Here is a 12293-nt window from a genome sequence, read left to right as displayed (position 1 = left end):
CAATTCGAATACAGTATATAGTGAATAAAGTAACCCCTATTGTAAAATATAAGGATATTATATGTCATAAAAACACACTTTTCAAATGGGGGTACTTTTTTAAAATACACAAATTTCAGTGAGTCGTGTGACAGAAATGACAACTAATTTTCATTTATAACGGATATCACTAAGCACCGTTTATATAGATATAATTTACAGTCAGCGACACATGAAATATTGTGTGTGTAGAGGAAAGAATAGATTCCACTGACTTTTTTTTTTTTATTTGTCCTACCTTCCTAGACCACGGCCACTTACCCTTCCCTTTGGCCTGTACAGGTATGGGACTTATTATCCAGAATGCACTGGGCCTGGGGATTTCCAGATAATGGCTCTTTCCATAATTTGGATTGCCATACCTACAGCCTACTAGAAAATAATTTAAAAATGAAATAAACCCAATAGGCGTGTTTGCTCCAAATACGGATTAATTATATCTTAGTTTGGATCAAGTACAAGGTACAGTATTATTATTAGAGAAAAATGAAACAATTTCTGGATTATTTGAATAAAATGAAGTCTATAGCAGATGGCCTTCTCGTAATTTGGAGCTTTCTGAATAAAGGGTTTCCAGATATCAGATCTCATACCTGTATTAACATTTCCTGTTCCTATACTCAAACAGAACGCAGTAGGGCACTATACCAACTTCAGCTACTACCTTCCTACCTCTTCTCTTTGAGGCCTCATGCAGTGTGACAACGTGTTTCCCACTGAAGCGAATGGGAGACAGTTGAGACCATCATGGGTGGTTTTTGGCATACTGAAGTACTGTGCCAAAAAATATCTGTGTGACATTAGCCCTAAAATGCTTAAAACCAGATTTTAAATCCACCTATAGATCTAATGAGCATGGAAATGGAGAAGGTCTAACCAAACCATAGGCAATAGGAAAAGTGGAGGGTCATAAAACTTTTAAAGGAGACATATGTAAAAAACAAGAATGTGCCAGAAGGAATGTGGTTTAAAATGTTGTGTTTCGGGTTACTTTATTGAAAATTTCTGCAAAAACCCTACTGGTTCTGCTGCCTCCTTTCCCAGGCTGTGCAGGGGAGCCAGCAGCACTCCACACGCTGCACTGTAGTATAGGAACCAATCAGCAGCTAGGCTAACCCGATAGGGAACTAAAGCCATTCTTTGCTTTTGTGATTGGCTGTCTCCCTCATACTGTGCTTCTGGCAGGGACCGATATGACACGCCCACTCTTCATTTGAAACAGGAACCAGAGAAGATCTATGGGGAGCTCAAATAAAGGGACTCATTTTGAAAACAATATTAATTTACAGCCAAAACTAAAACCAGCACCATATAGTATACTTTATTGCCTACAGAATTGGGGGGGGGGTCATTCATCCTACGCGTCTTTTTTAAAGGATCTTCAGGATAAAGTAGCTGTGGCTTTTATTTTAGAAATAATTATATTTTTGTTACAAAAAGTGCAGACTGCAATCATTATCAACTGCAGCTGAAAAGTTGAAATTTGGGTAAAATAGGAAACCACTACACTTCCTGGCTTTGTAACTACAGGGTAAGTGTCAAACACAAAGCATACTCTATTCAGTATATTCTTAAGATGTATGCAAGCAGCCTCGGGGTATATCCATTCATACTGTTAGCAAGTGCATTGCATTCCAATTAGGTCATTTGAAAAAGCTTTTTTTTTTTCACCCTTTATGTGCTGTAACATAAATACCCTAGAAACATAAGAATGGAGTCTATAAAAAGTATATTTTGGAGGTTTAAAGAATCAGGTTACAAGATGCTTGTCTAATCTTATACCTGTACTACATTCTAAAAATAATAGTTAAACATGACACCAATGTTATTCATTGAACTTAAAGTAGCATTGTCTTATAAATACTCCAGCTTTCAAATGAGGGTCGATGACCCCATTTAAACAACAAATGCTCTCTAAGGTTACAAATGTATTGTTATTGCTACTTTTTATTACTGATCTCCTATTCATATTCCAGTCTCTCATTTAAATCAATGCATGGTAGCTATGATTATTTGGATCCTAGCAACCAGATTGCTTAAACCGCAAACTGGGGAGCTGCTGAAAAAAATAACTCAAAAGCCCAAATAATAAAACATGAAAATCAATTGCCAATTGTCTCAGAAAAACACTCTATATATCATACTAAAAGTTAATCTAAAGGTTAAAGGGATACTGTCATCAAAAAACATGTTTTTTTCAAAACGCATCAGTTAATAGTGCTGCTCCAGCAGACTTCTGAACTGAAATCCATTTCTCAAAAGAGCAAACAGATTTTTTTATATTCAATTTTGAAATCTGACATGGGGCTAGACATTTTGTCAATTTCCCAGCTGCCCCTGGTCATGTGACTTGTGCCTGCGCTTTAGGAGAGAAATGCTTTCCGACAGGCTGCTGTTTTTCCTTCTCAATTTAACAGAATGTGTCTCAGTGGGACATGGGTTTTTACTATTGAGTGTTGTTCTTATATCTACCAAGCAGCTGTTATCTTGTGTTAGGGAGCTGTTATCTGGTTACCTTCCCATTGTTCTTTTGTTTGGCTGCAGTGGGGGGAGGGAGGGAAGTGATATCCCTCAAACTTGCAGTACAGCAGTAAAGAGTGATTGAAGTTTATCAGAGCACAAGTCACATAACTTGGGGCAGCTGGGAAATTGACAATATGTCTAGCCCCATGTCAGATTTCAAAATTGAATATAAAAAAATATGTTTGCTCTTTTGAGAAATGGATTTCAGTGCAGAATTCTACTGGAGAAGCACTATTAACTGATTCATTTTGGAATTTTTTTTTCCCCCATGACAGTATCCCTTTAACAACCCCTTTAAGGACAGGGCATGTTATCACTCCATAAGACACTTTTGATATGGCATAAAGACATTCCTACAACTCTACAATTACTTTAAACTGCCTGGTTAACAACAGAACCAGGATTACGTCACTGCATTGTCCTGCCGAAATCCCCCAGTCCTACACATGCTGCCTTTGTAATGGCAAGACTGTAGACAAGTGATCCCCCAACCAGTGGTGCGAAAGCAATATGTTGCTCACCAACCACTTGGATGTTGCTCACAGTGGCCTCAAATCAGGTGCTTATTTTTAGATTCCTTGTTTTGAGGCAAGTTTTGGTTGTATAAAAACCAGGTGTACTGCCAAACAGAGCCTCCTGTAGTGTGCCAGTCCACATAGGGACCACCAATAATCAATCACAGACCATAAGTTGTGCTCCCAGGAACGTTTTTCACACTTGTGCTGCTTTCCAACTTTTTTTTAAGTGGTTCACAAGTAAAAATGTTGGGGATCCCTGCTGTAGGCACTCGCTGCACACTGCCTATTCCTAGAATCTGTCAGGAGGACATCTCTTCTTCCCTCATGGGAACTTCTGGTGTGCCAATCAACCTTAATCCTTTAATTGGAATTGGAATTGTGTAACCTACAATCATCACGTGATCAAAAACCTGCTTGTCTCAAAAATCTTATTCCACAGACTCAAACCCCCTGTAGCAGAGAACTGTAGTTCAACAGCAGCTGCAATAGTATCCATTACAGTAGCTGTAACTATACAGCTGTGAATGCAAAAGTGTGCTCCACTACTAGTAACCAATGACAACCAATCAAGGGAATGTTTCTTTAGAACTCAAAACACATCTATAGTTTATTACTGAAATGCAGCAGATTGGAGTATGTTGCTGCATTTATCAATACCACTTTAAATGGTTTTGCCTTCAGTGTGAATAAATAAAATAACTAAGGACTGTATACAGTCTAAAAGCCTGCTCTACAAAAACCTATGACTGATAACACACATCTCAGGGGTTTCTGTTTGAAAGCCTGGCAGTTAGAGATTTCAAGCAACACACCTGATTGCAGGCAACTGGGTTTCAAAAGAATGAGCAGTGATTCTGTGGGTTCAGTCGCCCTCTGATTCCAATATGGGAATAATGTACCCCAATTGTAAGATATATAGTGAATAAAGTACCCCCTCGTCAAATATATGGATATTATAAGTTACTGAGGAGTTTCATGACCATATGAAAACACGAGGCCGAAGGCTGTGTGTTTTTATACAGGTCATGAAACTCCGAGTTAACTTCTAATATCCTCATATTTTGCAACTGGGGGTACTTTATTTATTATAATACACAAATTTCAGTGAGTCATGTGACAGAAATGACATCAGAACTCACCGTTTATAACTGATGACATCAGAACTCACCGTTTATAAGAATATAATTTACAAGATATTCATGGCTTTTGTGTATTATATAGTGAATAAAGTACCCCCTCTTGTAAAATATAAGGATATTATAAGTTACCGAGGAGTTTCATGACCATATAAAAACACGAGGCCGAAGGCCGAGTGTTTTTATACAGGTCATGGAACTCCAAGGTAACTTATAATATCCTCATATTTTACAACTGGGGGTACTTTATTAATTATAATACACAAATTTTAGTGAGTCATGTGACAGAAATTACATCACTACTCACCGTTTATAACTGATGACATCACTACTCACCGTTTATAAGGATATAATTTACAGGATATTCATGACTTTTGTGTATTATAAGAATATTAAGGCACAAGACCGAATACAAAGTGCTTTAATACAGGTCACGGAACTCCTAGGTGACTAATTAAACCATTACTAAGCAGTTCATCACAATTTATTAATATAGCCCCAGCAAGTTATGCAAAGCTTTTAAATAATATAATAAACAGGGGTCTTTCAATAAATCAACAAACAAGAGTTACAAGCGATTTTATGGAAACAACAGAAAATGGCTGGGCACTTACTAGAAGTGATATGTGATATAAAATGTTAAAAATAAAGTTTAGCATAGAGAAGCCCCCTAGCTAGTGCTCCGTTTCCTGCACCAGGATTGGTGCTGGCAAAGCAGATAGAACATGACATGAGGCCTTAACGACGTGGTTTACCTTTAAGGTAACTTTTATTGTGTTATAGAATGGCCAATTCCAAGCAACTTTTCAATTATTAATTTTTTAGAGTTTTATCGGTAGTTTTTTCTTCCGACTTTTTGCAGCTTTCAAATGGGCGTCGCTGACTCCCTTCTAGAAAACAAATGCTCTGTAAAGCTACAAATGTATTGTTACTTTTAATTACAGATCCTTCTAGTCAGGCCTCTCATATTCATACCCAGTCTCTTATTCAAATCAATGCATGGTTGCTAGGGTAATTTGGACACTAGTTACCAGATTGGTTAAGATTGAAATTGAAGAGCTGCTGAATAAAAATCGAAATAACCCAAAAACCTTCAATAATAAAAAATGAAAACCAATTGCAAATTGTCTCAGAATATCACCCTTTACATCATACTAAAAGTTATCTCAAAGGTGAACAATCCCTTTAATCTTTTATCCTATGTCCAACGAACAATCGTGTTTCAATCTTCCGATCTACAAAGAATCATTCAGGTTAAATAAAGTACTAAAAAGAACAAATCAGACGATGTTCTGGCCATTACTACACGGACAACAACTGTATAAAAGTTATGTCCGACAAACAGTAGTGACAATTTCTCACTGATATTGTCAGATAGGCAATACATGCAGAGATATTATCATTAGTCGACAGAAATCTTCTGTTCTGTCTGATCGGCTAAAGGCCATGGCAAGAAAAATGTCTGGACGGTCCAAAAATAGTGTGACTTCATCTTTGCATCTATGGCCAGCTTTAGGCATAAATGAAAGTATGCAGAAGACATGGACTGTGTGCTCAAACTATTCCCTTATATTTTACAGTAAATAAATAGAAGATAATCTCTCTCTAAATGTTAGTAATACATCTTAATACAGGACACCAAGCCACCATTTGTCTTAAATTCTCATTCACTGCACTGCTGGATTTAGTGTCACCAAAAATAAAGCTGTTCCTAGGCACTCAGAGCCAATATTATCTGCCTACTCATCCCCTCAAGATTGAGTCGGTAGCTTACTGTATGTGGGAGCGAACCACAGGCCTGTCTACAAGGCCATATTTATATACAGGCTACCATGGGCATAGGCCCCTTACTTTGATTTGATCATTTGGTCCCAGGTGGGTGGTGAAATTAAGGCAAGTTGTTTGACAAGCTGGCTATGCTCACTTTGTGAGCTTAATTAAGTTCAGATAAGGCACAGCCAATAAAGCCAAATACATTTTAAAATACCTAAAAGTAGTAAATCCAAACATCTAATATGGCAACACTAAGGGGCAGATTTATTAAGGTTCGAGTTCTGTTTTCCACGAAAAATTTGAGTTTGAGTACAAAAACCAATTGAGATAAATTATACCCCAACCCTGGAAATAGCTTAAATCCAAAAATACACCAAAAATACACCATCTAAAACCTGTTGAGGCCATGTAGGAGTCAATGGCAAAAGGTCCCTTGAACCATGTGAAGATGTTTGTACCCTTCATGATGTTCAAGTTTTTTTCGGAGGGTTTCGCTCGAAAACTTGCTCAATCAGTTTTTTTTCACCGAAAAATTGATCAATTCCAGTTTTGGGTTGTCAGATCTGGCTGATTTGAGTTTTTTCTTAAATAAGAAACCATTCGAGTTCTGAGTTCATTCGAAGTTTAAAAAAGCTCACATAACTAAAATTCGACCTTTGACAAATAACACCCTAAAATGTGTGGATAATTATATGACAGAATTTTAAAGGACAAGGAATAACTTTTGACTATTTTTACTTACCTGACGCAACGGGCCGGTGCTCCGGTCAGCCAAAAACCGCACCGGCCCGGGGTTTTTCTAGCGAGCAGCACGGAGAGATCCTCTTCATCGGTTTTCAAATTTCCGGCTTTTTAGTTAAAATCTGTCTTTCTGCTATACTGCACATGCGCAATTGCGAGAAGCAGGAAGAGGAGCTCTCCTTGTTGGTCGCTAGAAGAACCCTGGGCTGGTGCAGTTTTCTTAAGGTGGCTATACACGGGCGGATAAAAGCTGCTGACAGACCGAGTTGGCAGCTTATTGGCCCGTCTATGGGGCCCTCTGACGGAGGGCCCCATATCGATCAGGCAGATGTCGATCGGCAGGGACTAATAATACCGTTGGATCGAGGACCGCATCTGTCCAACTGCCCGTTTACCCATCGTTATGATCTGATCGTTGGACCCTAGGTAGGGTTGCCACCAGTGGTGGGGGCAGGAACTAAATGGGCGGGTCGTGACACAAAAAGGGGCAGAGCTGAGGGATCCTGTCTCAAAAAGGGGCGGGCCACATGGCAAGATGCCGAGAAGATGAAGAAAAGGTAAGTTTCCACCAAAGGCCAAGGGCTTTTCTTAAGCGTATTACAAATTACTGGCAACTACATTGCCGGTAAATTTGTTATACTGGCCCCGGCAGGTGTTTTACCGGCTAGGCGGGTATAATACTGGCCGGCAACCCTAGCCCAAGGGCCCACGATCGTATCAGCCCGATATCGCCCACCTCAAGTTGGGCATATCGGGGAGAGATCCGCTCGTTTGGCAACATCGCCAAACGAGCGGATCTCTCAGTGTATGGCCACCTTTACTGATGAGCATCGGCCCAGGGTGCCAGGTAGGGTTGCCACCCAGCCGGTATTTAACCGACCCAGCCGGAAAAAAGGGTCTCAAGGCCGGTATTAAAAAAAAACCGGCAATTACATTGCCGGTAGAATTCTGAGGGGAGGAACCGCCACTTAATTTTAAGCAGCTTCGCTGCTCCCTCCCTGCTTGAAATCCCCCAGCTATGCAGCACCTGTCACGGCGCTTATGTGACATGGAAGGTGCGATTCTGGACTGCGGGCTGTGTTTAGGGTTGTCACTGCCGGCTCCGCCCCTTTTTGCATCACAGTCTGCCCCTTTTGTACCCGCCCCCACCACTGGCCGGTAATTTTATTTTAAAAAGGTGGCAACAATAGTGCCAGGTAAGTAAAAGTAGTCATTTGGGGTGCCTTCCTTCTCCTTTAAATCTTTAAAAAAAATTCCTTCTAGAATGCATATGCACTCTTGTAGTTATATAGTTTACACTTCTGTGCCAGGCTGACCCCCCAAATAATGAACTTTCATAAGCAGATTCTCATATTACACAACTGTTAGTCCTACTTCCCAAGAGAATCTACATTTGCCACAGACATCACTGTAGCAGCTTCTTAACGGACATGTGGCTCCAAATCTGTACATGAATTCCCCCCACAGACACACAGCAGCAAATGGCCAGAATTGCAAGTGGAAAGGCCACAAGCTGGCAATCTGGCCCAAATCATAAGACTAGATAGTCTGCAATGGTTCTGAAGCAAGCGTGTCAACTACAGCGGAGAGAAACTGATGACACAAAAAGCCTTCTCAGCTGTGATATTTTTGTAGCTCCTATAATAGTCTGAAACAAGGCATACTGAAGCACTGATTCACACCACCAACATGAAACATAAACCAAAGCCCAGAGAGGAGCAGATCACATTTCTGATAGAAGCTACAGCATCCATATATTATAAGTTATGCAGTATTACTCGCAGTTCTATTACTTAAACAAACATGGGGATTAACACCTACCTCGAAGTCATCACAACGCTAATGCGGGAGAAACCACAAAAACGATGCTGATCGTGCCAGTGCAAATACAGATGACCAAAAAAAAAAAAGCAGTAGTGGTCGGAAACAGAGCCCCTAAAGTGGGGAAGTCGGTAGAGGCGGATTTGAGAGCGGATTAGAGTACGTATAATGATGTGTGCCACAGGGTCCCTGCCCGAGCTCTTGATCCGCTGGGTGTCACAGCCCTGGCCTGATTCTGTCTCACTATCTGGCAGGAAGGTGCTCAGGAATTCGCGCATGCGCCTGAAACGCCCGTCACCTCGCTCCTCTCCTTTCGGATGAAAAGGATCACAATCTGGCAGCGCTCTTTACTACACAGCCCCGAAATAATTATGTTGGAAGTAAACTCGGCACAAATTCCAAGTTCTCCTAGTAACGTTAACAGCCGCATTGAGAAACCGTACACTTCCGTGTTATAATTCCGCATGAACTAAAACTGAGAGGCTGAACAATCGCACATCCGAGCCGGACCTCCCCAGTCAGATGTAAACACTTGAGACGCCAGACACATTCCCAAAAGAGCAAGGAATTAATCAAGCTCATATCTGTTTCTCTTCCCAGCCGCACACCCTGCTTCTAGTCTGCAGCTGCCCTCACATTAGCCGCCTTTACAAATAAAGTTACCCCTTGTCATCTCTTCCACATTGTGGGTCAAATTTGGCAGGGAAAAGCCTCAAGCGCCCATATATTCCATAATATAATGTTGTGTCACCCGCTGATTAACCAACTGTACCAAATCATGGCTCTACTAACATGATCACATCAGTGCAAGGCTTCTGTTGGATGCTGGGACTGGTAGTTTAACTACAGCCGTAGTCCCACAGTTTACCCATCACTGATTGTAATATCCAAACTTGGTGGATTATTTATTCTGTCATACTTGCTTTCATACTAGGTCCCATCACATAAACAGAACTCTGTTCTAAAGCCAAATACTCCAGCAGCCACTGCCAACAATCCCAAATATTTTCCTGATGCCGTACCACATTACATTTTCTTCCGAAATCCTTCTTCCGGGCCTTAAACAGTAAAGTCTCTATAAAGCAACAGCAAGGAATTAAAAACATAAGAATATCTTTGCAACTAGGGATGCACCAAATTCAGAATTGGTTTCTATAATCAGGTGAATTCAAGCCTTTTTTTTTTTTTTTTTTTTTGTAATTCAGCAGAATCCAAGTGCCTATCCAGACCACATCCAAACCCTTAGGGTAGAACTTCACAAGCATTTTTCGTCAGATCGACGCTCGGCGACAAAATCACACACGACAATTTGGATGGAGACGCAGGCATCAAGATTCTACTTGGACTGAAGGAAAAGAACAAGGTAAAAACTACATTACATCTGACGCGACACAACTGTCGGAAATGGACGCAGAAAGCAGCATCTTCATCAGACAGTCGGACCATGTAGTTTTTACCTCCGACTTTTCATTAAGTCCAATTATATGTTGACGCGTGTGACTCCAGCAAGCTTGTCGCGTGAGTTGTCGGCAGGCGTCGATCCGACGAAAAATGCTTGTGAAGTTCTACCCTAAGGGTTTGGATGTGGTCTGGATAGGCACTTGGATTCGGCTGATTTAAAAAGAAAAAAAGGCTTGAATTCACCTGAATATAGAAACAAATTCTGAATTTGGTGCATCCCTAGTTGCAAAGATATTCTTATGTTTAATTCCTTGCTGTTGCTTTATAGAGACTTTACTGTTTAAGGCCCAGAAGAAGGATTTCGGAAGAAAATGTTATGTTCACGCTCGTGGAGTTCTACCTTTAGAGTAGGGATACACCGAATCCAGGATTCGGTTCGGAATTCGGCCGAATCCTTCTGCCCGGCCGAACCGAATCCTAATTTAGGGGTGGGGAGGGGAATTGTGTGACTTTATGTCACAAAACAAGGAAGTAAAAACAGTTTTCCCCTTCCCACCCCTAATTTGCATATGCAAATTAGGATTTGGTTCAGTATTCGGTCTAATCTTTCGTGAAGGATTTCGGGGTTTGGCCGAATCCAAAATAGTGGATTCGGTGCATCCCTACTTTAGAGTAAGAGCAAAAAGCAGAAATTCTAATTTTAAATCAGTTCAAAAAGTGCAGAGTACTACTGCATCATTGCATCAACTCGGCCACTTCAGGGCAGCATAGGGACCTGAAACACTTAAAAGTTTCATGGAAATAGTGTAACCATTTAGCTGGATAAACATGGACAAACTGCATATTCAGCTTATTACTGGCCGATATATGGTGCCCTTGGGTCAGACATCTACTTGGCACGTCTGGAAATAGTCTCAGATGAGGACCCAATGTGATCCCTGTCCAACAGGCTCCCAAAGTCCTACAATGATACTGCTAGCCCTAGGGACCAGACTTCAGCCGACCCCTCAACACCACCAGTAGCCCCCATCAGATTTAGCCAGCAAGTATACGGTGGTGGCAATGTTAAAGGGATTCTGTCATGATTTTACGAAGTTTTTATTTCTAAATTACACTGCAATTAATTCACCATACAATATAATTCCTGAACCAGCATGTGTATTTTTTTTAAATTATATTGGTGTGTAGGCAGCCATCTCAGGCCATTTTGCCTGGGATTGTGCTTTCAGAAAGAGCCAGCACTTTAGGATGGAACTACTTTCTGGCAGGCTGTTGTATCTCCTACTCAATGGAACTGAATTTGTCTCAGTGGGACCTGGATTTTACTATTGAGTGCTGTTCTTTACCAGCTACCAGGCAGCTGTTATCTTGTGTTAGGGAACAGCTATCTGGTTACTTTCCCATTGTTCTGATGATGGGCTGCTGGGGGGGGGGGTTGATATCACTCCAACTTGCAGTACAGCAGCTAGAGTGACCCCAGTCACTTGACTAGGGGCAGCTGGGAAACTGACAATATGTCATGCCCCATGTACCTTTTAAAATTAAATAAAAAAAATCTGTTTGCTCTTTTGTGAAAGATTTCAGTGCAAAAGTCTGTTGGAGCAACTTAAGCGTTTAAAAAAAATAATTCCCATGACAGTATCCCTTTAAGTCACTTCCATGTTTAGGGCAATCAGCAGGTGTCAGCTGTGTGTTTTGAATTAGAAGGCTGTTCGTATGATTTTCCCTGGATACTTCGTCCTGCCATCCACAAATCATGTAAATGTATCTTAAAGATTCGGAATCAAACAGCAGGCAGAATAACTGCTAATAGGCTTTTATTTTGTGTCCACACTAGGTTTCGTAGAATAGCCGGTGTGTGTATGGTAGAAGATGAGACAAATATCAGCATCAGTATTTTGCACCCAGACCATGTCATATTTCTCATTTTACAATTACTATCGATAGCTCATCATATTAGTTCCGCATACTGCCAGGGTATACTCTTTTATCCTTCCCTTATCATATTAACTCTAATCAAAATCTGTTGCCTTTCCTTTTGTCAAAAGCTGGCCCATTCTCTGTGAAGCAGCTAAAATATTTTAGGCCAATTGCACTTGGGATATATGAGAGCTTAATCTCCCAGGCATTCATAGCTTTTTGGTTGGAGAATAAAATGCTCAACACCATCCGCATTAACTTTTAATGTAAATTGCCATAAACTTTTGCACTTTCTTGACAAGTTATTACCAGTGCAGTCAGAAAATTGGGGGTGATTCTGAGCATCTTGTCTTTTTCTAAGCACTAGGGATTCACCGAATCCAGGATTCAGTTTGGGATTCTGCCTTTTTCATCAGGATTT

At 40.6% G+C, this 12293-nt stretch overlaps 1 protein-coding gene across 2 annotated transcripts in view; it reads right to left on the bottom strand.

Moving 5' to 3' along the window:
* The window catches only part of garre1.L (granule associated Rac and RHOG effector 1 L homeolog), a 59083-nt gene that overhangs the window by 45260 nt on the left and 1530 nt on the right, over window positions 1-12293 (bottom strand). The window contains exon 1 of one of the 2 annotated variants that reach the window (XM_018258013.2): window positions 8552-9133. The exons of the other annotated variant lie outside the window; for it this stretch is intronic. The gene's annotated coding sequence lies outside the window, so the exon portion shown is untranslated. Of the gene's footprint in view, window positions 1-8551; window positions 9134-12293 lie in introns of those variants that run through there. 2 annotated transcript variants of the gene reach the window in all.

This window comes from Xenopus laevis, chromosome 4L, assembly GCF_017654675.1.
Source record: "Xenopus laevis strain J_2021 chromosome 4L, Xenopus_laevis_v10.1, whole genome shotgun sequence".
NCBI lineage: Eukaryota > Metazoa > Chordata > Amphibia > Anura > Pipidae > Xenopus > Xenopus laevis.
This window is presented reverse-complemented; position numbering and strand designations above follow the sequence as displayed.